We start from the raw sequence: 26,157 nt of genomic DNA on the forward strand, positions 1-26,157 counted from the left end.
ATTTTGTTGCTCGAAAAACTGCTATTGTGCATATTTGTGATCGAAAATCTGTGTAGTCTGCTCGAGAACCCCATATTGGTGCTCGAAAGCCTTAGAAAACGTGCTCTAAAACTTGGTTGTTGTGCCCGAAAACCTTAAAATTTTGGCTCCAAAACTCTAAACTTTGACTTGGTTTTGGCTCCAAAACTTTGCCCGTTGGACAAACCCACCGAAAACCATATATCCATTGGATATTTCAGAAAGTTGGTGAAAAGTACAAAAGAACAAAGGGATGTGTAAGGGTGCACGTGATTTGTCATAAAGTTGGTGAAAATTTTAAAAGTCAAACCTTTGAAATATTTTGAAAAGGTTTCAATATTTTCGTTAAAGTTTCAAAAGAGTTAATGTATGAAAACCTTAAGCTTTGCTCGAAAATCTGACAAAACAGTGCTCAAAACCATCCATCCTGCTCAAAAACCTTGTACAAAAACTTGCTCGAAAATCCCTCTCTAAAAGTTGCTCGAAAACAGTGATCGAAAAACCTGCTCGAAAAACTTCCTGCTGCTCGAATACTTACTCTGCTCGAATACCTTGCCGCTGCTCGAAAAACCACCTGCTCGAAAACCACCTTGTTGCTCTAAAAGATCCTGCTCAAAAAATTGTTTGAAACCATCTGCTCGAAAACTTTACATAAAAACCTCCTGCTCAAAAACTATTGCACGGATACATCCTGCCCAAAAACCTTCTGCCAGAACCCCTTATAAAGTTCGGAAAAAAAAAGCTCATTTTTACGCGAGATTTAAATTTTCAAGAAAACGTGAGTGAAATTTAAATTTTTCCTTGGATTAAAAAGCTCATTTTTACGCGTGATTACAGAAAAGTTTTCGGCCCCGAAAATCACCCAGAAACGCACAATTTTGAACGAAATTTCACTAAAATTTTTCGGAAATTTCAAAAAAAATTTCTCAACCTCCCGGACACTCATACGTTCATATCCCAAAAGTTTACGACATTAATTCTTGTTTGAAAATTTTGGAGGGAAATCCAAATAGTGCACTTAACGGTCAATTAACAAACACTTAACGAAAATTTACGAAAACCAACGAAACCTCATTTTCAAAATTTGATTCACGTGAATCGTATTTTGAGGGGGAGAAAAGTGATATTTCTTAAGTTTATTTGTCATTTCGTGGTTTGCTGGTAAACCTTGTCTGTCCTGACCTACTTGTTGAACACCCGTCCTGTTAACATGGCAAATCGTGATGATCATGTGTCCTCTAATGTTGAGGAAGAGGTACAAATATACACTGATATTACTCATGAATATTACAAATCTGTGCATAATAATTTTTTGTCTATATCTGATGTATTGCAAACTTGTCCTGCACCACCTCTTGATCAAAATGATTCAATTGCATGTAGCTCTGCTTTTCGTACCCCACTCCCACCTGTCCAAATGAAACTGCCCATTAAACCTGGATCTGTGCCTTTTAATGATGAATGTGTGTTTCCTATATTACCTGATATGTATGTAGACAACTTTGCCAAGATGAATAGAGACCTTAGATCATTTGCTAGTCAAATTAGCGAACTCAAAAATGAGAACTCTAGGTTGAAATCTGAATTGGAAATGAAAGTGTCAAATCATACTTATTTGAAAATAAAACAAGATCTAGCTGACAAAGTAACTGAATTAAGAGAGCTAGAAAGTAGTGTGAAACCCCTACGGATAGAAAGGACAGATTTTAAACTGAGGAATGCAATTCTTACGGAAAAAGTTAACAACGATGAAAAAGAACTTAAGAAGTTTAATGATTCTAAGAAACTTTTCTTAGAGACTGTAGAACAGAACACTAGAAAGCCTTTGAGTGATATGGCCGAGAAGACTTCTGAATGCTCTAAGTTAGTTACAGAAAATTTAGACTTGAAAACCCAACTAAGTTTACTTGAAGAAAAACTTTACAGAACTGACCAAGCTAAAGTAGTCTTAGATGGCCACATTTCTAAACAAGCTCTGTTCTTGAATCGACCCAAAAACTCCTACCAAAAACACCAGGGGTTAGGGTTTGAAAATCCTCAAACACAGTCCAAGATCTCCAAAGCCGAACCTTGTTTATATGATGGTAGATACATTAAGATAGGTTTGCCAGAGAGACTCACTTTTGCAAATGAAAGTAAGATTGAGGAGAGAATAGCCAATCGATCAACAAAAATGAAACGTGAGGTGTCATTAATTTATGACAAAATAAATGCAAATTACATGAGAAAATATGGTTCATATTATAACACACCTCTCGATTTATTCAATGATTTTGAAAGTTTGAATGCTCAAAATAGTCCTAAAAAGCGTATAATCTATTTACCAACCTTGGTTTTAGAAAGATACATCATCAGTCTGGAGGACGAACTTGATCAAAACAAACCAATCATGATCATGAAAAAGACGACTCAACATTTGAGGGGGAGCAAAAGAGGTTTACACAAGATAAATTCAAGCTACTTTCAATTCAAAAAAATGGTCGAAAGTTAAAGATCAAGACCTCATCTCCCGAACCAAAGAGGAAGACAAAATAAGTCAACCATGACACTCCCTGATCAGTTCATCCTATGTGCAAGTTCGTGTTCAAAGTTGGCAGCACCAAAAGCGTCATAGCTTCAAACCGAAATCAATGCCCAGAAGAAGGCTGCACAAGAAACTACAAGAAAATGATCAAAGGAGGGTTACATCTATTGAAAACTCCATGCAAAGAACTAATGGTTGACAATCAAGAAGAAGACCGTTGACAACGGGAAGACTGTTGACAATCAACACTATTTTGAAAACCCCATGCCAAGGGGGAGATTGTTGACAATGAATAATGTATCTTATTTGTGGCATGCGGTTTTAGTCTTAATTAATGTAATAGGTAGTTTACTTGTTATGTTATTACTTAGTTTATCCATGGTAAATGTAACTTACCATGTCAAGTTACCACTTGGAGGTTGCTAGTATAAAAGCAACCTCCCACTCTTATTTGTAGCTAGTTGAGTTAACTAGTGTGTGTAATCTTAATATTATTCTCTCAATTATCTCTCATGCTAGTTCTTGTACATCTTCACTACCAAAACCCATAAACACTTAATATAAACCGATCGAACCCTCGAATTGGGGCTAACATATATATATATATATATATATATATATATATATATATATATATATATATATATATCAAAATATGATCGAAATATATTCACAACATTTTTATTACGTGTTGACGTTTTAAGTTGTTAAATTAGCAGTCCAACGTTAGTAGTCCACAATTAGTAGTTCACAGTTAATAGTACAGAAATAAATCGATATATATTATCTCGAATCAATCCACGACCCAGTGTATACAAGTCTCAGACTCGATCACAACTCAAGTTATATATATTATTTTGGAATCAACCTCAACCCTGTATAGCTAACTCGAACATTACCGCATATAGAGTGTCTATGGTTGTTCCAAATAATATATATAGATGACGTCGACATGATATGTCAAAACATTGTATACGTGTCTGTGGTCTATCAAGATTACATAATATATGTTAGAATACATGTATAATACAATATAAGTTAGTTAAGTTATGGTTAGTATAGGTTTGTTACAAAGTTTCACGTAGATAAAATAAGTAAAAATATCCAATTTTGTTTTACCCATAACTTCTTCGTTTTAAATCCGTTTTGAGTGAATCAAGTTGCTATGGTTTTATAATGAACTAAAATTTATGAAACTAAACAAGAAAAGTATAAGTTTATAGTCAGAAATACAGGTTACAAGTCGTTTTTGTAAGAGGTAGTCATTTCCGTCGAAAGAACGACATCTTGATGACCATTTTAAAAAACATACTTCCACTTTGAGTTTAACCATGATTTTTGGATATAGTTTCATGTTCATAAGAAATATCATTTTCCTAGAAGAAAAACTTTTAAATCAAAGTTTATCATAGTTTTTAATTATCTAACCCAAAACAGCCCCCGGTTTTACTACGACGGCGTATGTCCGATTTTACGGTGTTCTTCGTGTTTCCAGGTTTTAAATCATTAAGTTAGCATATCATATAGATATAGAACATGTGTTTAGTTGATTTTAAAAGTTAAGTTAGAAGGATTAACTTAGTTTGCGAACAAGTTTAAAATGAACTAAACTATGTTCTAGTGATTACAGGTTTAAATCTTCGAATAAGATATATATATATATATATATATATATATATATATATATATATATATATATATATGAATCGAATGATGTTATGAACATCATCACTACCTCAAGTATAGTAGGTAAACCTACTGAAAATGATGAGAAATTAACTTGAGCTTCAAAGGATCTTTGATGATTTGGAAGTTCTTGAAGTAGAATCATGACACGAAAACAAGTTCAAGTAAGATTACTATTTGAATTAAGATTGTTATAGTTATAGAAATTGAATCAAAGTTTGAATATGAGTATTACGTTGAATCAGAAAGAAAAAATTACTGTGATAATTTGGATGTTCCTAATCTTTCAAGTGTTCTTGGAGTAGGTAATTAGAGAGGATTTGTATGTGAAATTATAGAATGGAAATGATGTAGTAAATGATGGTGGTGGTGGCGTGATTTTATCATGGAAACAAAGGCTCCTCATTTTGTTATTTTGTGTAATAATTCATACTTGAAGACAAGTAATGGTTCTCACATGTTGGTTAATCATTTAAGGCTGCTAAGAGCTGATCATTGAAGTGTATATACCAATAGTATATACACATAGAAGCTGAGTATTGTACGAGTACGAATACGGATTGAATATGAGTAAATAGTGTTTACTGTAGTAAATAGTGTACTGTAGCAAATAGTATTTTGCTGTAGCAAATAGTATTTTGCTATAGCAAATAGTTTTTTTGCTGTAGCAAATAGTATTTTACTGTAGCAAATAGTATTTTACTGTAGCAATCGAAAATTTTACTGTAGCAAATAGCGTTTTACTGTAGCAAATAGTGTTTTACTTGTACATCTTTGATTTAATTGTATTTCTTCTTATATAGATATATAAAATAAAAACTTACATCATAAAAAAAAAAAACGATTATATAATTATCACAAGTTATGACATTCGTGAATCATCAGGCAAATTGGGTGGTCAATTGTCTACATAAACTCATTTCAATTAATCAAGTCTTAACAAGTTTGTTTGCTTAACATGTTGGAAACATTTATTCATGTAAATATTAATCTCATATAATATATAATCATGGAAAAGTTCGGGTCACTACAGTTTTACCTTGCTTTATTAAATTGGGCCGGGGTAATTTCTATCACTTCATCGGAATCCTCATCGGGATCCGATTCCTCAGAAAATTGGTAATCTTCCCAATATTTTTCTTCCTCGGCGGAGACACCATCAACCATTTTTAACTTTAGTCCATTGGTTGAGGATTTTTCCTTATTCAACTGTTTCTTTGTGATTTTTAACACTTCCTCCTCTGAATCTTCTTCTTCTGGTTCTTCTTTTTCTTCCGGTTCTTCCACTTCTGTTCTTCTTCTTCCGGTTCTTTTGGAATTTGTGAATCTTCCCAAATTACATCCGACTCATCATTGTTATTAGGTGAGTCGGTGGGATTGGTGCTAGAAGTAGACATCTAACATACATTAACTACCTCATTAGTAACATACCACATAATATTTACATGTCAAAATATATAGTTTCCAACAAAAATATTAAGCAATCGTTTTTAAAACAGACACGGTCGAAGTCCAGACTCACTAATGCATCCTAACAAACTCGGTTAGACACACTAATGCAAATTTCTGGTTCTCTAAGACCAACGCTCTGATGCCAACTGAAATGCCCCGTTCATATCGATAATAAACGTTTCATATTAATTGGTTTCATTGCGAGGTTTTGACCTCTGTATGAGACGTTTTTCAAAGACTGCATTCGTTTTTAAAACAAACCATAACCTTTATTTTATCGATAAAGGCTTAAAAGACATAACGTAGATTACCAAATAATGATAATCAAAAGTACAACGTTTACATACAAGCATGCTGACTCCAATTCTTGTCTTTAATTAGCATGTAACAGCGGAAGCTCTTAATAATCACCTGAGAATAAACATGCTTAAAAACGTCAACAAAAATGTTGGTAAGTTATAGGTTTATCCTATATCATAAATTGTAATTAATAGGGCACAAGATTTCATTTTTCATAAACATCATCTCGTACATGCATTTCTCAAACTGCATAAAGATAAAAATCATTCATATGGTGAACACCTGGTAACCGGCCTTAACAAGATGCATATAGAATATCCCCATCATTCCGGAACTCTCATCAATTATGATAAATTCGAAGTACTAAAGCATCCGTAACCCATATGGGGCTTGTTGGGCCCGATAGATATATCTTTAGGATTCGCGTCAATTGGTGGCAATTATAATAAACACCAATTCTTAGGCTACCAAGCTAAAAGGGGCAATATTCGGTCTAATAATCCAACCATAGAATCTAGTTTCAAGTACTTGTGCCTATTTTGTAAAACATTTATAAAATTGCATGTATTCTCATCCCAAAAATATTTGATATTAAAAGTGGGACTATAACTCACTTTCACAGATTTTCAATTCTTCGGAAATTAGACTTGGCCACGGGTTGATTCACGAACCTATAACAAATATATAAATATTTATCAAGGTATGATAGAAATATATTCACATCATATTTTTATTTACGTGTTGACGAATTAAGTTGTCAAGTTAGCAGTCCAACGTTAGTAGTCCATAATTAGTAGTCCAATGTTAGTAGTACATATATAATTCAAAATATCACCCGGTAATAATCAAAACATAGTGTACACGTATTGTATAAGACTCAATCATGACCCATGATACTGCTATTGTAGTTACACGTATTGTGTATGTCGGTCTTTCGATTTATCTGACGTATTGTGTAACTAATGTCTTAACAAATCAAGATTACATGATATTGTCTCGGACTTATCCGAGACTAGTATATTACATGGAAATACTCATGACATGTTAGAATACATGTATAATACAAGAAAAGTTAGCTAGGATATGGTTAGTATAGATTTTAATGAATTAATCCCGTAATCATTTTAGTCATTTCTAAGCAATATTGTTTTGCCCATAACTTCTTCATTACAAATCCGTTTTGAGTGAATAAAATTACTATGGTTTCGTAACAAACTTAAATTTGTGAAACTAAACTGATAAGTAGTGGTTTAATTTCGGATTTGCAGGTTACAAGTCGGTTTTGAAAGAGGTAGTCATTTTCGTCGAAAGAACGACATCTTGATGACCATTTTGAAAAACATACTTCTATTTTGAGTTTAACCAAGATTTTTAGATATAGTATAATATTCATATGAAATATCATTTTCCCAGAAGAACAACATTTAAATCAAATATTATCATAGTTTTTAATTATCTAACCCAAAACAGCCCCCGATTTTACTACGACGGCGTATGTCCAGTTTTACGGTGTTCATTGTTTTTCCAAGTTTTAAATTATTAAGTTAGCATATCATATAGATATAAAACATGTGTTAAGCTGTTTTTTTAAAGTCAAGTTAGAAGGATTAACTTTGTTTGCGAACAAGTTTAGAATTAACTAAACTATGTTCTAGTGTTTACAATTTATTTTTATCGAATAAGATAGTTATATAAGTATGAATCGAACAATGTTATGAACATCATCACTACCTAAGGTAAACCTACTAGAAATGATGAGAAATAAACTTGAGCTTCAAAGTATCTTTGATGGCTTGGAAGTTCTTGAAGTAGAATCATGACACGAAAACAAGTTCAAGTAAGAACACTACTTGAATTAAGGTAGTTATGTTTATAATTTTTAATCAAAGCTTACATATAGTTATTACCTTGATTTAGAAAGATAACCTACTGAGAAAGATGAAGGTTTCTTGATCTTGGAAGTGTTCTTGGAATTGGTTAAAAATTAGAAAGAAATCTTTTTGAAATCGAATGACTAATTTGATGTGTTCTTGAGTGATTCTTTCTATGGTGTTCAAGTCTTGTTTCTTGGTGTAGTTTATGATCAATATAAATGTTGTGTTGCTGAAAGTTTGAATGCTCTTGAGTAGGTGATTATAGAGTGAAATTAGAGAGCAATTGAACTTGAAAATGGATTGATGTATGTATGTGTGAAAATCACGACTTGCATGCATGATTATATGCAAGTTGTGATTTGTTATTTAGTGTAATAATTCAACTAATGGCCAACATGATCAATCATCCATGCTAGAGAACAAAAGTAGCTGATTAGGAGCTAATTATTGAGTGTATATACCAATAGTATATACATCTAGAAGCTGGGTATAATACGAGTACGAATACTGAAAGAATACGAGTAGAATTAGATTGGTTAAGGCGTTCGATTGGATACGAGTAAAATTGGAATCCTCCCGTTGCCTTAAATGAAATACAAGTCAAGGCGTTCGATTGGATTTCGAAAAGATCGAAGCGAAGGAAATTAGATTGGTTATCTTGGTTAAACGATCCAAGTTCATATCTCAACATAGCATAATCTTCATTTCTTTTTCGTGTAATTCTTGTTTCTTTGTGTGTATTTCTTTGATTTGGTTTGCTCACTTCGCAAACCATTGTGAACCTTGTATCATTTTGAGATGAATTAATACTACTTGACTTTCAAAAAAAAAAAAAAAAAAAGGTAGAATTCTTGATGAAAATGAATGGGAATGCAATTGTAACCAATTTTGTTAAGTAGAAATATTTATATATATGTCTTGAAGTCTTTCAAAAGTGTATTAATACATCTTAACACACTACATATATATACATTTTAATTGAGTCGTTAAATCATCGTTAGTCGTTACATGCATGCGTTGTTTTGAAACCTTTAAGTTAACGATCTCGTTTAATGCAATTAATCCATTGTTATTATATCTAATGAGATGTTAAATTATTATATTATCATGATAACATAGTGTATTAATATATCTTAATACGATATATATATATATATATATATATATATATATATATATATATATATATATATATATATATATATATATATATATATATATATATATATATTAAGACGTCGTTACAACGATAATCGTTACATATAAACATCGTTTCGAAATCCTTAAGTAAATAGTCTTGTTTTATGTATATAGTTTATTGTTAATATACATAATGAGATACTTAATTATCATTTCATCATATATTACATGATAATATATATATGGACATACATATACATATATATATATATATATATATATATATATATATATATATATATATATATATATATATATATATATATATATATATATATATATTATCATGTAATATATAAGTTATAACGTTCGTGAATCATCGGATAAACTGGGTGGTCAAACGTTTACATAAATTCCGTTTCAATTAATCAAGTCTTTACAAGTTTGATTGCTTAACATGTTGGAAACATTTATTCATGTAAATATTAATCTCATAATATATATATAATCATGAAAAAATTTGGGTTATGACAAGTTCGCCATTAAATCAAATTAAAAAAATTCAAAGATTAACAATTGATAAACGTATTTGCTATGTAAAAATTAAAATTTACAGTAGACTAATACTCCTCCGTATAAGTTAACTAATCCCATTTTTCACACATGGAACAATATACAATATTAAACTACCCGGGTTCAATTTTTGGCTATGTCAAACTGTTTAAAAAGAGAGTGTGACTAGAGAGTGCGCATAATGCGCAATTTACCCGGTACCAGGTCTCGCGCTCGGGGGGCTTGATTACCCGAGGTTTTACCTTCTATGGAGGAGCCAATGTAATCGTTCCTATGAGGGCTTATTTGCTTACCCAAAAAAATATACAATAATAAATAGTTTTATAATTACATTTTATATATATATATATATATATATATATATATATATATATATATATATATATATATATATATATATATATATATATATATATATATATAAGAATTATAAAAAGTTATAAAATATAATTATTTTAAAATTTTGATTTTTGGGGTTGAAGCCGTAATCTTATTTTTAAACCCATTTTAGATTCAGAAACTACTTTATAATTTAGATGTCACTAAAAAACCGAACCAAATGTTATTAGCCAAACCATTTTTTTTTCGAAAAGCAGATATATTACTTCAAACATTAAGATACATGGGGGTATGCTCACAAGAGAAGTATACATGAATGATCAAATAGAAACTCACATTACAGAAGGAAAATGCTAAGGTAGCATCAATCTATCTCACATACTATCTACAAAACAAAACAAGATGGAGTATTGAACCAATTATGCAAATCGCTGTGTTTTCCTTGGATTGGTTGATTTTTTGGGTTGGGCCATTTAATGAACACCCCGATCGACGAAAAATTTCTTTGATTTACTTTAAAATTTTCATATGTAGATAAGTTAGCAATATTTAAAAAGATAAAATATAGCTCAAAAGAAATGACGTTAATGGAACGAATAAACAACAATACCCACTTAAAATAATAGTACATATATGTAGTGACAAAGCTATAAAGTGTCAAAAATTCAATCTTTAAACTATGATAAGTACAAACATAAAGTTATCAAATTACCTTCTAACATTAACTTACCAAAGATATTTCTTTCGTGAAAACTGTCAAGATTTCATCTCTTTATAAAGGTCATAGTTTAAGTTTAATAAATTATTTTTATCAGCGGTATTCGAAGAAGATCGTTTATATCAAATTATTTTGACGTTAAAGGAGTAGAGGTAAATCTTGAAAATTTGTTAAAAACATTTGTAATTGAAGATTCTTTTTCATTACTGATACTTTTCATTTTACAAATTTTTTTTACTATGTCTTGCATCTCTATATAACGAATATTTACCAATGCATGGAATAATTAAACAATAAATGATTCAACTATAATTATTGAACTAAAATAATCATACAATCTAAAATTTAATAGTGTATTAAAAACTCTACAATTTTAAATAACGTAAATTAGTAAATAGAATTGGAATAGTGTTATAAGAATAATAAGATAACTCAAATTTATTTACTCATTAGATATCCGAGAAATTGGTCATAACTTTCTTATTTCAAAAAGTATTTAACAATATGTCATAAAAAAAACGTAGTTGCAAAAATACTTTATGACCACGTATGGTGTGTGCAAGGCTGCATGTGGTGCGTGTTAACGAGGTGTTCACAACGCACTAACCAACATGCGTGTGTGTTGGTCTGTACGTGGTGCGTGTTGCACCTGATAAGAAAAGATTTTCAGAATCAGATTTCATTACATTATACAGATTTTTAGGATAACGTGTTATCTCTTAAAATAGAATACTTTATTATCAGTTATTTTCATCATTCAAACAATCATCTTTCTTCTTCAATATCTCAAAAAACAATGAACCCTCGAAGGATTTTCAACGGAAGAGAGATGTATATCTATGAGTTTTTTGGCGTCAAATAGAAATTCATTAAGATATGATGTTATCTTTTTAATGATTTATGGAGAAACTTACCCCTTACTTATACGAGAATTTTATGCCAATTTTAAGCTCAATGATGACAACACCGTAACCTTTGGACTATTTGAAAACACCTACAGTTGGATGCTAGAGTCGACGGAGCCCTTAGTGTTCTATCTACGGGAATCACCTTTTTCACTTCTCAACGAGTACTCGACGCACTTCCTGACCCATTTTGTTGTCAAAAATTGATAAACGAGATCTTTGGTCCTCAACACACCTTTGATTCCCTCTGTCAAATAACTCTTCATGACCAAATGATAGTTCAGACACTTTGGCCTATGCCATCCATCATTCGGAGCAACATACTTGGACGATCGCTTGAGGATGGCAACATGATTGCCACTGAAATCGCAATGCTTTAGTGCTTACTTGAGCACAAGCACATCAACATAGCCTTTCTCATGGCTAAGCACATGAATGAAGCTCATCATTGCAACAACAAGTCTCTTCTAGTCTTCTATATGACTTTCACCTATATAATATGTTCATACACCTTGAGATCCAGGGTCGTTGCACGGATACCCAGAATATCGTATCTCCTCCTATTCTTGGGGATAAACTTGTCCCTCAAGATCAACTTTGTCTTGTCTATGTGTTCTAAACAATGTTTACCTTATAATACGATGTTTTAATGTGTTTACGAATCGAGTAAATGGTCTTCTAAATCGAAGTTATTCTGAATCGAGTAAACGGGCTTGTAGATCGAAGTTATTACGAATTGAGTAACAAACGAGTATAAAAAATGAAGAATTGCTCGAAATCTGATAAAATAGCACGTTTGCTGCGTGTTTGTGTGGTTTTGTTGCGTTGTGCATTAAAAAGAGACATGCGCGCCATTTAATCAAATAAACACGCAACATACATGTTGCTTAAATTTTGGTGTGTTGTACGAGTAAAATCCAATGTGTTGGATAAATGCTCGGAAACACACACCACACGACCCAATACGCATTATGTGTGGTGCGTTGTCAAGGGGCATATTTGCAATTACGATAACTCGGGGAATTATTATTAAATATTTTGCATTTAAGGGCGGGGCCGGAACATACTGTTGCTCAAAAGGGGTATTTAATCAAAAGAAAAAGTTTACACTAAATTTGTTTTTATCAAAAAATAAGAATTTTTTTTTGTTTACCTCTGCTGGCAATGAAAAATTTATTAAATTTTTACACTCGCCTCATCTGTATCTTACCACAATGTTTAAGGGCATTTTGACCAATTTTCTAATATTGAGTAGTCTCTCTGTTCCATATTAATAATCTAATATTTCATTTTGGGATGTCACAAATTAATAGTCCACTGTCATAAATAGAAAAGAATAAGAAGTGATCTATTATGTCCTTAATGTATGTGGATAAGATTACAGGAAAAAGAAAAGGTAAGGGTAAAACTGGAAATTAAACAGAAAGTACAGTACTTTTATAATATTTTCTTAAATTATGTGTTTTTTGTCTGTGAATTATTAATATGAGACGGATAGAGTGTTAAGTTATGGGGTGTGTTTTTCACTTAGCAATTACGTATCCCAATATTTTTGTTTAATCGGAATCGGAAGAAACCCGAATGGGATAAAACGGGGGTGAATATTAAAATGAGGATATTAGGGTCATTTCACATTGTCCTCTTTCTAGTACTCCGTATGTTGTAGAGATACATCTGTCTATTTTATGTGAAGGAATCCCAAAAGTGTTGCAAGAGAATATACCTACATAAATTCAAGTTATGATTGTTTATTATTATTATTATTATTTTATTATTATTATTATTATTATTATTATTATTATTATTTTAATTTTAATTTAATTAATTTAATAGATATGCGTATATAGTTCATTGGACATACATTTTTATAAATAGAAGAATTCGAAACAGAAACATGAGAAATCACAAATGGTGGATCACCACTAATAATGCAAGACACAATATGGTGTATACACATTTCTATAATGTATATGTAAAAATAAAAAATTCCCAATTTTAAATTTTGTGTTTGCAACACATACTGACACAATGAAATAATATAAAATAGTGAGAGAAGCTAATACTTCAAGGAGAATTCTGAACTCTAAATGTATCTTTTAAGGCTATATTTACGGTACTATATATAATTTAATTAATCTAGTATTTAACATAAAATTATTATTTTTTTAAAAAGCAAAAGAATTTTATTAATAATAACCAATTGAGATATTTTACAAGAAAAACAAAAGTTGCATCGACAATTGCTATATATATTCTACTAGGTTTTTGAGCTCGTGCGTTGCACGAGTGTGTAAAAAATCGTGGAAAAATGTAATTTACAGTTGGTATTGTTATGTAAATAGCGATACTAAAAAAAGAAAAAGTATAAGAATTATTTAAGAGCCCGTGGTGTTAACAAATTTTAAAAATTCTTTTGATTTTAAGAGCCTATGGTGTTGACAAATTTTAAAATTTTCTTGAGTTTAAGAGTCCGTGGTGTTGACGAATTTTGAAAGTTCTTTTAGCCAGTGGTGTTGACAAATTTAAAAAGTGATTTTTGGGTGATGTTAGTAACTAATGTCTACAATTTTTTTTTTCACCATTAATATCTTTCATCTAGGTCCTTATGAAATTTTCTTCATTGTCTAAAGGCTTAAAATGTACTATAATAAAACAATCTATTGTTGTATTTTGGGAATTTAAATGTCAAGTGTTGACGTAATAAAATCTATATATATGGGAGTATCAACTGAAATATAATAATTAATAATTAATATTAATATATGATAATAAAATAATATTTTAGATAAATACAATATGCATATTAAAATATTAAATTTAATAATCTATATATGGTAATTATCTTAAATAATAGAATGATACGTAAGATTATATAATTCAGATTAAATAATAGAATTACACGTAGGACAATTTAATTTAGATTAACTGAGAAGGTAACACGTAGGATTTATGGCACGTGCTTTATAATAATGTATAGACATATTTGAGCGTACAACACAACCATACTGAGAAAACTATTAAAAAGAATTACGACAAGAGTGCCAATTACTCAATTATGATTGCATTTGCTTCTACTTACTATCCAATTAAAAGAATATGTGATTTTTGTAGTTTTTAACTTTTTATATCCTATCTCTTACGGTTAAAATTTAATGTGCAGCCAAAATATACCAACACACCAAACATGATAAAAATTAAATAAGCGTTTTAAAAATAAGATACAAAATGAGGTTGGTTGTAATTGCGCGTTTGATAGTCAATGGTTATTAGTTTGGGTCCCTTTTATGAGCCAATTTCGCATTCTGTCCGCCACTAATACCGGCGACTCAAGACAAATACAACAACATTTCAATTAAACCGTTTTTTATACCCTAAACTAAACTATAACCGACAACCTTCTGATACCCTCTCAATATCACAAATATACAATTACTGTATCTTTATTTAATTATTATGTGACCACTCATCAAATGCAAATTTAAATAGCTTTTCTAACAAAAATAATCATTTTGAAAGTCAAAGTAAAATAACGTTATTATGTTTTTGTATTTAAGTGTCTATTTTCTCTTTAAAAACTTCAAGTTGTGAAAATGAAAGAGAGATACTGGTATGTAGTGTTGTAAAAAACTCCAATACTCCCCGATTAATCTTCAATTACTCATTTTTAAGAGTTGTTCATTCCGATTTTTCAAAATTCGTTTAATTAATCGGTCACCGTCGATTGATGAGTTAAAATTGAAGTTGGTAATCAAAATCGGTCAAAGTCAAAATTGATTAACATTTAAACATTTATTTAAACTAGTTTGAATAAAAATGAGCAGTTTTAGACAATTATTTTAAAGTTTGTGTTTATTTTTATGATTTTCTTCTACAATTAAACATATAATTTTTAAAATTTAATATTTAATGTAAAAAGTACAATTCAATTAATCTCCGATTAATCCCCAAATAGCCGATTACTCCTTCCAAAATCTCAACCGATTAATTCCCGAATAGCAAATTTTGCAACCTTGCTCGCATGTATTATCTTCTCACTAGATAAACAGTAATCCACTAAGTCGGTTCTCCAGCTAGTAATAATACGGAAAACCAATAATCCAACTGATGAATATACAAATTAACATTTTATTTTAAAACTAAATAAAATACTTATGTTTTCTTAAACTAATTTCGAAGTTGGCGGCCCTCTTGTTTAGTGTACACTAGTTTGAACAATTTTGTAAGGAATAATATGTTTTAACTTGGTTTAAGATTACTGACGGAGTCATAAGCCACTCATCCGATCATATTCAGAAAGACAAGTTATATTCACTTCCTACACCAGCTAAGAGAAACTCGAGATATTGCACTCACGGAAGACCCTCAGAGGGAACCTTGCTAAATATGAGTAGAACACATAATTTGAAAAAACCCCAAGAGGATTCCATAACCAATAGTAAAACATATGACATTAAGAAAATCCCTAATTGAAACTCGTAATTGAGGCCTCCTGACACTGAGAAAATGGCGTTAACCACTCAGTTAAATGGAGATGGTTAATTTTTTAAGGACTCGTAACATGTTTTATCGAGAAGATTACATAAATTCAACATAGAATATAAATTTTTAGTTTGTTACAAGACATATATTTATTTATCTATCAAAAATTTAGTAAATAAATTACACAGTAACATGTAACCTTGAAATTAAATTCAATTAAATATATAGGGAGTATAACATAAAAGTATAACAAAATTTGCATAAGCATTAGGTTCAACTAGAAAGAGTTTGGACGCGGCGGTTGCATTTGAATATACGTTGCTTGGTACCTATTTGTAGTATCAGATGATATTTACGTACAAAATGCCTACATATATTTACTACTTATTACATACGTACATAATGTCGTTGATGTGGAATTGACCACGAGCTTTAAATTCCTGATTGAAAAACTTGGATTAATTTCGAACGTGAATCAGCTCATGTTTGATTCACAAGTATGCTCTACTTTAAAGGATTTTTTTCATGAGCACATCAGGGGATGGTTAATTTTTTAAGGAATCGTAACATGTTTTATCGAGAAGATTACATAAATTCAACATAGAATATAAATTTTTAGTTTGTTACAAGACATATATTTATTTATCTATCAAAAATTTAGTAAATAAATTACACAGTAACATGTAACCTTGAAATTAAATTAAATTAAATATATAGGGAGTATAACATAAAAGTATAACAAAATTTGCATAAGCATTAGGTTCAACTAGAAAGAGTTTGGACGCGGCGGTTACATTTGAATATACGTTGCTTGGTACCTATTTGTAGTATCAGATGATATTTACGTACAAAATGCCTACATATATTTACTACTTATTACATACGTACATAATGTCGTTGATGTGGAATTGACCACGAGCTTTAAATTCCTTCATGAAAAACTTGGATTAATTTCGAACGTGAATCAGCTCATGTTTGATTCAAAAAATGCCCCTCATTTAAATAAATAAAACAATGGGGATTTTCGCCAGACATTAGCCGCGCCACGGGCCATCTGGCCGCGCCGCGGCCCATAGCTAAAAACTGAAGCCGCCATTATTATATATATAATTATGTACATTTTTAAACTTGGGTCTTACAACTCTCCCCCACTAGAATCGGATTGCGTCCTCGCAATCCAAGCCGCTTGACAAGCAGGAAGATACACCAAAAAAAACTCTTCGGATTCCCACGTGAACTCGGAACCCTTTCGATGACGCCATTGGACTTTAAAAGTCCTCACCTTTTTGTTACGCAACATTTTAACCTTTTCATCAAGAATGGCAATCGGTTCCTCGACATATTCTAACTTGTTGTTAAGGAAAATCTCATCCAACGGTACCCACATCGAGTCATCCGCAAGACACTTACAGAGGTGGGAAACATGGAATGTGTTATGGATCCCCGCAAGCTTTTCGGGTAACTCTAGTCTATAAGAACCTCACCGACGCGATCTAAGATTTTGAAAGGGCCAATAAATCGAGGAGCTAACTCCCCCCATTTTCGAAACCGTATAATACCCTTCCATGGCGAAACCTTAAGCATCACCATGTCGTCTTCTTGGAACTCAATCGGACGCCTTCATTTATCGGCATAAGATTTTTGTGTATCTTACGCCGCCTTTAACCGAGCCCGAATCATCTCGATCTTACTATTCATCTCTAAAACCAAATTTGTACTCCCGATTTTCTTTTGTCCCACTTCACCCCAACAAACCGGAGTTCGACACCTCCGCCCATAAAGCATCTCATAAGGTGGCATCCCGATACTAGTATGATAACTATTGTTGTACGAGAATTCCACCAAAGGCAAGTGCTCATCCCAACTACCACCGAAATCAATAACACACGCCCGTAACATGTCCTCCAACGTTTGATTCGTACGTTCAGTTTGACCGTCCGTCTGAGGATGATACGCCGTGCTCGTATTTAATTGTGTACCCATATCTTCATGAAACTTATTCCAAAACAGAGATGTGAAACGAGTATCCCGATCCGAAAAAATAGATATAGGAACCCCGTGTGTGATGACCCAGAAATTTCTGACCAAATTTAAACTTTATCTTTAAATGATTTGATGTTTTCGACACGATAAACAAAGTCTATAATGTTGAGTCTCAAAGTTTTGGAACTATATTCATGTAATCAATTATTCTTTGACTGTTCTCGAAGATTCACGAACAATATATATATATAACTTAATGTGCATATATATATATATATATATATATATATATATATATATATATATATATATATATATATGATTTCAAGTTATTTAGTAAACGATATTTAGTAAACGTTTTTGTTACTGGGGAACCTTTCATGTTGCACCACATTAACAGTAAATGTACCAGCAAATTCATTAATCTGTGACTTAAAGTCTCTCCGAAAAACCATTATAATTGTTCATTGAAACCCTATCATGTACTCATCCACATCTTGTAACGGTAATTGCCATACCAACTACCGGGAATTAGCAATCAGTATTTCGAATTTCGCAGCAATTCTACGCCAACAGTTATATATATATCCTAGACTTATTTACTTCGAATGTGAAGTTTCTAAAAAATACCCCAAACTGCGAAACTAGTTCTCCGAATTTTGGAAAAATGCTGATGAAGCAGCAAAAACTGTAAACGACCTTAACAGTAAAAAGTTTGATGATAAAGGATAGTGTGCTGGCAAAGCTCAGAAAAAGAGAAAGTTTGGAACTGGAAAACGGATTGAGCAAAGTATGAAGGAGGCTGTGGATAAATCACAAGGACGAAACCTGCCTTCAAAGAATCCAAATGATTCAATATCTGCTGAAGCCATTAACGAATACCTTGCTTCCGAATCTAAATCCTTGCGGACAATATTCTTCATCATCCTCTGATATTAAAAATTCTAAGATATCATCGTATCTTTCATTATAAATATCCTTCATATTTCTGGAGATAATTCCATAATCATTCTTATCGGAAATCAATTTTCTCCTTGCGATATCTGTGTTACATCATAAAAGAAACTATTTTAGTTTCTAAATTCTGAAACTTTCAAGTTTAAAATATGAATATTTTGGAAGTGGTGTTGGGAGCTGAAGCATGAGTTAGTATAATATAATGACACTTGATCAACGTGATTATATTACAGTAAGTCATGCTGAGTTTCTAATGGAACGTGATAAAGGTTCACATATCATACCCTCATCATGAACCATGTTACATAACTCTTTCATTCTATTTAACCTCTAAACATATCAAGAAAATATTTTCTTGATGATTCGGTCTTTTCCAGATATTCTGGTAATTTGACAAGTCAGATTGTGCCATTACCGTTTCTTTCTTAGAACATTAATTATGTTCATTTCGAAATTCATACCTACGAATTCTGGACCATTATTCGCTTGACTTGAAGTCGGGAAGGAAAAACGAAAGCATGGAGCTCCTAAATATAAGGAAAAATATAAAGCCTGATAACAACACATATATTACAAACCGTTTATATCAATGCGTATAACAATATAAAGACACGGGAGAATGAAAAATACTATAACCCCAAGGTAATAGTAGAAGAAAATAACTTCCTCTGGTGGCAGATGAAAAAGAAAAATGAAGGATACGATAGCGAAGAAAATATCAAGAATCAGAACTGGATTAAGCATTTCACAATCTTTTAGATGTATGAAATAAGTAAGAAGACGTAGGAGTGGTGAAAATAATGAAACGGAAGTGGTTAATTTATAGCGAAATATCAGACATAACAATCGAGGCAGATTACGCATTTAAAGGAAATCTTAATTTCCTTAAATTTCGAAGAATCAAATCTTATTTAGATTATGAAGATTTTCTAATCCGAAAATCAATCGTTACTACGTCAAGAGATAAGACGAATTTCTATTCTCCATTTCATTCTAGTAATCGGATTGTTTTATCCGTATTATTCAATGGTGATAAAATTCTATTTACCAACTCATATTCGTCATGAAAACATTTTTATTGTTAGCCATGACGACCTCACTCAAATTTCGGGACAAAATTTCTTTAACGGGTAGGTACTGTGATGACTCGAAAATTTCTGACCAAATTTAAACTTTATCTTTAAATGATTTGATGTTTTCGACACGATAAACAAAGTCTGTAATGTTGAGTCTCAAAGTTTTGGAACTATATTCATGTAATCAATTATTCTTTGACTGTTCTCGAAGATTCACGAACAATATATATATATATATATATATATATATATATATATATATATATATATATATATATATATATATATATATATATATATATATATATATATATATATATATATAATTTCAAGTTATTTAGTAAACGATATTAACATTCGATTATTGATTCGATTAATATTTAGATAAGTTAACTAAAACGTTTAAGATGAACCAGTAAAACACTAATTTGCTACAGTATTTTCGAATTACTACAGTATCCGAAAAGCTACAGTGTTTTCAAAAATCACTATTTGCTACAGTAAAAAAACTTTGCTACAGTAACTTTGCTACAGTAAACACTATTTCAAAATGAAAATGTATATTTATATACTACGAGACGATGATTTATAGAAGTAAATGACCAAAACACTCGAAAGTTTAAGATATACTTTGAGTGGTATAGTTTATGGATAACTTAAGGCTATATTTTGACAAAGGTACGTGACACGAAACGTAAAATGCAAGTTTTCTTAATGTACAAAAGGACGTTCGAAAAACTGGAACCGGGACATAAGTCGCGTGATGACGTACGACTTATCGGAATAAAAATTACAAGTCAACTATGCACGTGAATTTAATATAATATATAATTAATTATATAAATTATATATTATAAATATAATTAATAAATATGTCGACAAGCGTAGGACAAAACATTGTGAGCTGGAATCCCTAGCCATGCGATCGCATGGCCACAAAGGGTTAACCCCATGCGATCGCACGGGGTACTGTTTCAGGCCAAAGTACTATTAAAGCCCGATCTGGTTCTTTGTTTCCTCAATCATTTTACTCCGTATATATTTAAATTATAAATTATTATTATTATTATTATTATTATTATTATTATTATTATTATTATTATTATTATTATTATTATTATTAATTATTAATATTAAGATTATTATTATTAATCTTATTATTAATAGTATTAGTATTATTATTTTTACGATACAAAAATAATAATATACATTAAATATTACGACGGAGTGATGTCCAAATGATTTCAAAACGAGTTTTCGAGCAAGCTAGAGCTAAGGAAATTATGGGCTATTGCCATGAAGGTTATGGGTAATGTTCATGGGTAATATTCGCAAGTCAAAACTAGTGATTATTATCTCCGTTACGTCTACGTACTTTCCTGCAATATTGAATCACAATATTGATACGTGAGCATTCATATCGTATCTTTTATATATTGATTGTGTATCCATGTCTAGTGCTCGAGTATATATATTTATACATACGTGTATGCTAAATTTCGTCGTTAAACAGTTTATAATGAATCACGAATTAAATACATATATTACTGGTAAAAGGTATATGATATACATGTTTTTGGAAAGCTGGCGAAAAATCAATAACTTTTCATTTAGATATCAAATAATTTCGATGAACGGATTAAAAGATATGATCAACTGAATTATGATTGACGTTAATTGAAATTGCTTTTTAATCTACAATTAAGATTTAAACAATTTGTTTACGAGATTGATAAATTAGATTTTTGAACATTACCAACCGAGTAAATGAATCCTTATATAAGGTACGTCTCGTTTTGTTAAACAACTGTCAAAATTGACTTTTTGAAACGACTTTGGATAACTTTTGTATGTCGATATCGAGCATTAGGATTGTGATACACTATGACCTGACCTAGCTTGATAGACATTTATTGACCAACATATGTTCTCTAGGTTGAGATCTACGATTATTTGGTAATCCGAGTTTCGATCACATTTTGGTGAATGACTTTATATGCTGCTAAGGTGAGTTTCATTTGCTCCCTTTTTAATTGCTTTTGCAATCTATATTTTTGGGCTGAGAATACATGCACTTTATTTTAAATGCAATGGATACAAGTACATACTAAATTCTACACCGAGTTTTAACCGAAAATCCCTTAGCTTTGGTAACTAGTAACTGTCGATTATAAGAATTGGTGGGCGCGAGTAGTAGTATATGGATCCATAGGGCTTGACATCCCCGTCTGTTCCAGGTATAGAAACCCTAGCCTGAACTATAAAACAGATGTATGCTATTTGAGTTTGGTACACGTTGGTTTGCGTGTATTGTACATGTTGGATGCATGTATGTTAAAACAGGAGTACTTATTATAACGTTAAAGTTTAGCTACCAGGGTGCTCAATCTTGTAGAATATTTTGATAAACGTTTCGGATGAAACAACTGAAATCTTGTGGTCCACCTTTACGTACAGATTATGCAAAACATTAAAACTATGAACTCACCAACCTTTGTGTTGACACTTGTTAGCATGTTTATTCTCAGGTTCCTAGAAGTCTTCTGCTGTTTGCTTATATGTTAGACAAGCTATGTGCATGGAGTCTTACATGGCATATTTATCAAGGAAACATTGCATTCACCAAATCATCACCATGTATCTTATTTTGACTACATTGTCAATGGAAGTACTATTGTAAACTATTATTTACGGTGATTGTCTATATGTAGAAATCATCAAATGTCGAAAACCTTTGATTTAAATATTCATTTATGGTGTGCCTTTTTAAAAGAATGCAATGTTTACAAAACGTATCATATAGAGGTCAAATACCTCGCAATGAAATCGATGAATGACGTGTTCGTCCATATGGATTTGGAGCGATCGTCACACCGTGTCTCGATATCACCTCCTTGATAAACAACTTAGACAAAGTCTCCGACGATATCGTCTCTCGAATGGGAAGAAACAATGCACTTTTCGTCAACCGATCAACTATCACCCAAATCGTATCAAATTGAGTCTTCGCCGTCTTTGGTAACTTTGTAATGAAATCCATGGTAATGTGCTCCCATTTCCATTTCAAAATTTCCAACGGTTGTAACAAACCATACGGCTTTTGGTGTTCGGCCTTAACTTGCAAACACGTAACGCATTGCTCAACATATTTAAACACGTCACCTTTCATCCCGGGCCACCAATACTCTTTCTTCAAATCGAGGTACATTTTTGTTGCACCCGGATGAATGGAATACTTTGACTTATGTGCTTCATCAAGTAGCCTTGTCGGTAGTTACCCATTTTAGGCACCAACACTCGTCCTTGAAAGGACAACAAACCATGCGGGCCTAAGGTAATAGACTCCGTTTGCCCAATTATTCGTTCTTCGCGCTTGTTTTTAATAAAAGCTTCAATTTGAATCTCACCGAGATTTACAAGAAAATCGTTAGTAATAGTCATACGTAACGATCCTACTCGTATTGCCAGATGTTGACTCTTTCGACTCAACGCATCTGCGATCACATTCACTTTACCCGGATGGTAAAGTATCTCACAATCATAATCGTTTACCACATCGATCCACCTACGTTGTCGATAATTCAAATCTCTTTGGTCAAAGAGATGTTTCAAACTCTCATGGTCCGAATAAATCGTAAACTTGACACCATACAAGTAGTGGGGTCAAATCTTTAACGCATGAACCACTGCCGCTAATTCAAGATCATGAGTCGGATATCTCTTTTCGTGTTCCTTTAATTGCCGAGAGGCATAAGCGATAACTTTACCCCATTGCATTAGAACACAACCGAGCCCATTTAATGAGGCATCACAATAAACCGTCATATCTTCTATGCCTTCCGGTGACACCAAAACCAGAGCTTGACACAACTTCTCTTTCACAATTGAAAAGCAATTTCTTGCTCGTTTTCCCAATTAAATCTCGCGTTCTTCCTTGTTAACTTCGTTAATGGAGAAGCGATTTTTGAGAAGTCTTGGATAAACGGACGGTAATAACCGGCCAATCTGAGAAAACTTCAAATTTCCGTAGGCGTAGTCAGTTGTCCCCAACTCTTCACCGTCTCTATCTTCCCCGGATCTACTTGAATGCCTTCTTTGTTCACAATATGGCCAAAGAATTGCACTTCCCTTAGCCAAAATTCACACTTGGAGAATTTAGCATACAACTTCTCTTTCCGCAACGTCTTCAACACTTCGCGCAAATGGTGTTCATGTTCCTTCATACTCTTAGAATAGACAAGTATGTCGTCAATGAACACAATTACTGACTTGTCCAACATAGGTTGGCACACTCAGTTCATAAGATCCATGAATGCCACCGGTGCATTCGTAAGACCGAAGGTCATAACTACAAATTCAAAATGCCCATAACGAGTTCGAAAGACCGTTTTCTCAATATCTTCCTCACGGACCCGCATTTGGTGATAGCCGGACCGTAAGCCAATTTTAGAAAAATACGTCGCACCTTGGAGTTGGTCAAACAAATCTTTAATCTGAGGCAATGGTGTGATGACCCAGAAATTTCGACTAAATTTAAACTTAATCTTTGTATGATTAACATTTTCGACACGATAAGCAAAGTCTGTAAAACTGAATCTCAAAATTTTTGAACTACTTTTATATATTTAAATACCTTTCGGTTGTTTTCGACGATTCGCGAACAATTATATGTAAATAGATACATATATACTATAACTTGAAAAGGTAACAATGTATTAATTATTTGATACCGTACATTAAACTTATTGGTTTAAATATCTATTTGAATATATATGATAAGTTGAAATATTTATTATTAAAATTTATTTATAAATAACTTCCAATGTGTATTTAAAAACTGATTTATATATATTAAAAAGATATATACATATATATAATTTTAAGTTATTTAGTAAACGATAGTAACATTTTCAAATTGCTACAGTACCCAAAATGCTACAGTGTTTTTGAAAATCACTATTTGCTACAGTGAAATTGACTCTGCTACAGTGAATTGCTACAGTAAAAATTGACTTTGCTACAGTGGTATATTTTATGGATGATTTAAGACTATATTTTGACAAAGGTACGATTCACGAAACGTAAAGTACAAGTTTTCTCAGCGTACGAAAGGGCGTTCGAAAAACCGGAACCGGGACATAAGTCGAGTGACAACGTACGACTTATCGGAACAAAAATTACAAGTCAACTATGCACGTGAATTTAATATAATATATAATTAATTAATTTAAATTATATATATTATATTTATATTTATTTTATATTATGTCGACAAGCTAGGAGCCAAAACAATGTGAGCTGTCCCTGGTCCTCATGCGAGTCGCATGGCCAGAAGGCCATTTCCATGCGAGTCGCATGACTCCAGATTCCAGGCCAGGAACTATAAATTCAGGTGTTTTGCTCGAATGAAAAATCAAACACACATACACAAATATATATTACTCCGTATAATATTTATTATTATTATTATTATTATTATTATTATTATTATTATTATTATTATTATTATTATTATTATTATTAAGATTATTATTAATCTTATTAATCTTATTATTAGTATTATTATTTTTGCGATACAAAAATAATAATGTACATAAAATATTACGACGGAGTACTGTCCAAGTAATTTTCAAAACGAGTTTCCGAGCGAGCTAGAGCTAAGGAAAATATGGGTTATTACCAAGGAGGTTATGGGTAATGTTCGGGGGTATTTTTGTGAATCAAACCTCGTGTTTATTATCTCCGATGCGTCTACATGCTTTCCTACAATATTGTATATCAATATTAAACAGTGAGTTTCATTACTCCCTTTTTATATATATTTTTGGGACTGAGAATACATGCGCTGTTTTATAAAATGAATACAAAAACTAAAACTGATTTGAGTGAGTTTCATATGATCCCTTTTACTCTCTACATTTTTGGGCTGAGAATACATGCAAATGCTTTATTAACCGATATACAATATTTATATGCGTGAGTTTCATTTGCTCCCTTTTTAATTGCTTTTGCAATCTATATTTTTGGGCTGAGAATACATGCACTTTATTTTAAACGCAATGGATACAAGTACATACTAAATTCTACACTGAGTTTGAACCGAAAATCCCTTAGCTTTGGTAACTAGTAACTG

This window comes from Rutidosis leptorrhynchoides, chromosome 5, assembly GCF_046630445.1.
Source record: "Rutidosis leptorrhynchoides isolate AG116_Rl617_1_P2 chromosome 5, CSIRO_AGI_Rlap_v1, whole genome shotgun sequence".
NCBI classification, from domain to species: Eukaryota; Viridiplantae; Streptophyta; class Magnoliopsida; order Asterales; family Asteraceae; genus Rutidosis; species Rutidosis leptorrhynchoides.